Genomic DNA, 5,273 nt, shown 5'->3' with positions numbered 1-5,273 from the left:
TGGACGCCTGGATCACACTTATCGCATGCTGGGGCCCTGGCTCGACTGCTCTGCTCACGTGTCCCCACCAGCACCCCTGCTCTCACCTGCGCCTGCGCCTCCTGCCCGGGAAGAGTTCCTAGACGCACCAGGCAGGGCAGGGACCGCCCTTCCTCTTCCTGGGGCTCCAGGGAAACTGCCTGTGGTTCTTGGAAGGGCTCCCGGTCCTGAAAAGCACCTCACTGGGTCAAGGGTGAATGGGGGGCGGGGTGCTACCCAAGTCCAGGGACCACCCTCGGCCTGCACCCACCGAGAGCTCTCATTTGAGAGAGTCCTTCCTCAGGGCAGGACCCAGCCATCAAGGTCAGAGTCCACATGACTAGGGTGTGGGTGAGCAGGGCACCCCACCTGGTGAAAGGGTTTTCTAGAGGAGGGGGTGTCGCAGTCAGCCAAAGGCCATTGAGACCGAAAATAGCCTTGAGTCCCGGGGAGTCCGAGCTCCCCCGGGCTGGGGCCGCAGGCCTGGTACCTGGCTTCTCCCCCGCCCACTTACGGTTACTCCTCTATTTTTACTGATCTGGGTTCCCAGTCCGGAAGAGCTCCGAGAGCTCGCACATCTGTCCTGTCCCCTTCCTCCTGAGTGCGTGCTCAGAGCAGCAAGACCGCAGCTTCCTGTCCTTCCCACACAGAGAAGGACCAGCCGCCAGCAGGGCGGCCCCCAGCCCCCAGTGCACAGCGGGAGCCAGCTGTCTGCAGCCGGCCTCACAGCCTTGGCTGCGGCTCCTGCCCTGGGCAGAGGGCTTCCTGTCCTTCCTCAGCTCTGCCTCCTCGGCCTTCTCTGAGGGAGCCCTGGGTAGGGGCCATACTCCAGGGTGGGTCTGCGTGGACGACCCTTCGTGCCTGGGCCACAGGCCGCAGGTGTGGGCCTTATGCCCTTCACTATCCTCCGTCCTCAGCCTGTCTTTTGGGGTCCAGTCCTCTTTCCCAGGGCTGGGGCCTGGGACAGCGGCTTGGCCTCTGGAGCTGGGCGTGACAGTCGCACACGATCGCCCCAGACTTCGGTGCGCCCGTTGGCATAGGCCCTCCCTGATGGAACAGTCTATTTACGAAGAGCACCCTAGCCCGCCAGCTGAGGAGCCAAGGCTGCCCCGCTGGCCCCGGGCTCCAACCCTGCACGGGCGTGTCACAGCTCCTCCTCCGCAGGGGCCTCACGTGGCAAGGTCAGGCTCCCGGGCCTTGGGAGCCAGCTGCACCCAGTGTGTCTCTGCGACATCCTTCTTTCACCCAGTGTGTGGTCGGCCACTCCCCCAGGGCACAGAGGGGCTGCAGGCGACAGGCAGCGGATTTACTTCTGTTCGTTATGCCCCATGTGTCCAGCGCGCTCAGTGCTTCGTGCCAGCCGTCAGGCTGGACGCTGGGGCCTGGCATCTGCAGAGCTCAAGCCATGGGCCCTGGGTCACCAGCCTGCAGCTGAGCGGGGCCCATTTGGCCCCCGTGTCCAGCCCATCCAGACCCCACGGCAGTGGGCACCGCATAGGCGCTCTCTTGACGCCTGCCGAGCCGAGCCGAGCTCCCCGGGGAAGAAGTGCCGCTGCTGCTTACAGGTGACAGAGCAGAGCGCCAGCTGGGCTGTGACGCCTGGTCCCACAGTGCAGGCCCCTGGTGCCATTAGAGTGGCTGGCCGGGGCCAGCCCAGCAGGGTGGAGGGGGTGTTGAAGTGGGTCCCAGCCACAGGGATGGGTCCACACTTTCACACAAGTCTGACGAGTCACACGAGTGTCGAGAGCCACCGCCCGCACTTCTCGAAGCCGAGTCTCTGGGGTTGCCCTGTCCATGTCATCTTGGTAGTAGAGGCTGCTGTCCCCGTGAGTCCGGACAGTTAGCGGGTACCAGCACAGCTTCCTCTTTTTAAGCTAACTTTACCAGGATAGAGAGCGTGCATATATACAAGGGAGACAGAGAGAAGCTCCCTCGGGGTCGTGACACGCCATGATCCTTGCCCGACCCTCTGACTCCGTGGGCTCCTGGGCACACAACGCACACATGACCTGGGGCACGCGCTTCCAGCACTGCCATTCTGTGGCAGGGGCTGGGCCCGGGTTGACCTTTAAGAGAAATCAGCCTTTAACAGATGGCGTTACAGCTGACGAGGGCAGAGGGGCTGCCGGCTGTTTGACGAGGCGGGACTCCCCCACCCCCCACCCCCCGCTGCCTGGTAAGAGGCTGTGCCCTCGGCCCTGCCCCTCACCTCACTGCTCCTCTGGGGAGACGGGCCTGACTGCGGCCGTGCCCGCATGACCATGCTCTGGCTTTCTTTACAGTGCTCCCCACTGTGCCGCAGAGGAGAGAGAGGACGGGTCAGGCCTCAGCACGACAGCACCAAGCTGGTGCACACACACGTGCACACGTGCATGCATGGGGCACACACGCACATGTCCCTGTCACACATCTGCATTCCTGTCAAGGTCGACCTGTTCCAAACTGCTCCCCGCAGCTCCTCTGCACCTGCCCAGTCCGGTCACAGGCTCTCTGGTGTCTCTGTGAGCAAGGGGCCACCCTGTGCCCTGCCTGGGGAGCAGACGCATCGCGGCCACGGGCCCCACCCAGGGAGCTCAGGGACGCCAGGACAGACCTCTGGGGGTGTGTAGCCTGGTCAGGGTAGGGTGGTGGCTGGGAGCCAGTCTTGTCTGCCCCCTTACCACTGCCACCCGTCCCAGTGCTCTGGCCTCGGTATCCCGTCCGTCCCTCCCACCACCCGTGCTGGAGGCAGCAGCTGGTGCCTCTGCCTGTGCCCTGCCGAGGTACTTCCTCGGGGACTAGGCTGGCCTTGTGTATTTCTTGGTCCGAATCCTTATGGCCTACTGCCACCTCAGGTGTTGTGCTAGTAAAGGTGGTTGGATCCCACATGGACAACAGCATGGTTCGAGTCCTGGACCTGGCAGCTTGAAAAACATGCTAGGTATTTGTGCATTCCCAAGATCCCGAGGAGAATGGAGAAGGGATTGTGGGTGGCCATCCCCCTCTGGGGTGCTCTCTCACTTTCCCTCTGTTTCTTTCTGGACAGTGCATACACCCTTTAGCAAAACTTAACAAACATCTCTGTGTCGGCTCACTGCTGACTTCGCCCACCTTTTGACTGTGAAGAACATGCTGCCCTGCACCGAGTGCGGGGTCTGCTCCAGGTCTCGCTCTCAGATCTCCTGAGCACACATCTCCAGAGCGGGGTTGCTGGGGCACACGGGACGGGGCTGAGGAGCTGTTGGCCTGGTGTTCATGGAGACGGCCCGTTGTACGGCCGCCCTTAGTGTACCCTGACCAGCACTAGTGTTCTGCTGTGGGTGTACTGGTCAGCGTCCAGGTGTGACGCCGTCTCGTCATGGTGTCCGACAGCGCCCTCCCGGTCGGCCCCGCTGCACGTCTTTTCATGCTGTCTGTCTCCTTGGGGGGATGTCTCCTCAGGCGCTGTGCCCACTTTCTACTTTATTTAAGAAGGATTCTATTTAACTTTATTTATTTTAATTTGACCAGAGAGGGAGAGGGAGGGAGAGAGAGAGAGCGAGAGAGAGAGAGTGAGAAAGCAAGTTGCCAGGTCCGGGACTTGAACCGCAGTTGGCCATGTGGGAGTCCAGCGCCCTTAATCACCATACCACCTGCTGCCCCCCATGCCCACTTTTTAACTGGCTTGTTTGTTACCGGGTTGTAGTTGTTGTGTAGTCTAAGTACTACCCCCTCAACATTTCCCGTTCTCTGAGTGGCCTCTCACCGCCGTGGAGGTATGCGACGTATAAAAGCTTCTGATCTCAGTGAAGGCAGTTTAGCTATTTTTCTCTTTTGTTGCCTGTGGTTTTGGAGTCATGTCCAAGAAATGATCACTAAATCCATCGTCATGAAGCTTTCTCCCTCATCCCCAATTTTTTAAAAATGTGTTTATTTGGTCTTTGGAAAAGTCATGATGTATTTTTCTGTTTTTCAATGCAAAATGCATCATGACTTTTCTGACGACCCAGTAATATCCCAAACCCTGCTAAAATGTCCAAAGGAGTGCTTATATACTGCAGAGTCCTCATAAACAGAACTGCACCTTTTCTGAGGTGAAACTCCCCGTTTTACAGTGGACATGGTAGTGTCCAGCACGTCGTGTCGCTGCGCCGTCCCCTCCTGTGGCAGCTCCTGTGGGTCAGACTGTTCACGTCTCTCACCTCTCACTTGCTCTCCAGGGAGGCTGACGAAACACCAAGCCATTCCTGGGACTGGGAGGGCGGGGTGGGGGCACCTTAAGGAAGCCCGGGTGCAGGGTGTCCCCACTCTCAGCCCCGAACTTGGCTCTCCTGGCTGATGACAGCTGATGTCTGACATCCTCTTTAAAAATCCAGTTTCTTTAAGTAGGATCACAGTGTTAGGACTGGAGAGTTTGCTCTGGAGTCGTTCCTCTCCGGCCAGGGGAGGGCGGCTGGCACAGGGCCGCGTGCAGAGGGCCAGGCCAGCTGGGCTGCAGGCCAGGGACTGGTTCTGAAGCCAGACAAGCATCAAGCCCACCTGAGGGCACGCTGCCTCACTGCCCCCGTACTTAGGCCCAGCCGGGGCTGGAGGGGTCAGGCCAGGCCTGGAGCTGCCCAGGGAGGGGTGCTGCCCGGCCAATGCTCCCTCTAGCAGTGCTCACTCCGCCCCGTTTCCTGCTGGTTTTACTCAATCTCTTACTGGATATGGCCGGCCTTAGGTTAATCTGGCCTAGTTATTAACCGGGAATGGACCTTTTCACCTCCTTCCCCGCAGGTCCTTCTGGATGTCTGCACCCTGTCCACACCTGGCTAACTCCGCTGTCCTAGAACAGAGGGGCTTCCCGGGGGCGGCGGCGGGAGGCGTGCCTTGGCCCCTCTACCCGCTCCAGGGTGGGTCTGGGAAACGCCAGAGCCAGGGACTCTAGGCGCTCACGAGCTCCGGAGGTTGGATGACGTCGAGGGCACCTGGGGAACCCACCCTTTCCTTCCTGCGCTTCCCCGAGAGCCGCGGGCGGCTGAGGGAGATCCGGCTGCTCAAGCGCGGGGATCGCAGGTTCGGTCAGGGCACCTCCAGGCTCCGCCCAGTCACGTCCCTCCACGGCCGTCCGGCCTCCAAGGCCCCGCCCCCAGCCAAGGCCCAACCAGGCGCTCCAAGCTCCGCCCCTCCCTCACAGGGCCCCGCCCCACCCGGGGTCCCGCCCAGGGCCCCGCTCCGCCCCGCCCAGGGTCCCGCTCGGCTCCGCCCAGGGCCCGTTCCGCCCGGCGGACGCCGCTCGCGGGAGGGAAACCTGGCCC

Source organism: Tupaia chinensis, unplaced genomic scaffold (genome assembly GCF_000334495.1).
Source record: "Tupaia chinensis unplaced genomic scaffold, TupChi_1.0 Scaffold000335_1, whole genome shotgun sequence".
Lineage (NCBI taxonomy): Eukaryota > Metazoa > Chordata > Mammalia > Scandentia > Tupaiidae > Tupaia > Tupaia belangeri.
This window is presented reverse-complemented; position numbering follows the sequence as displayed.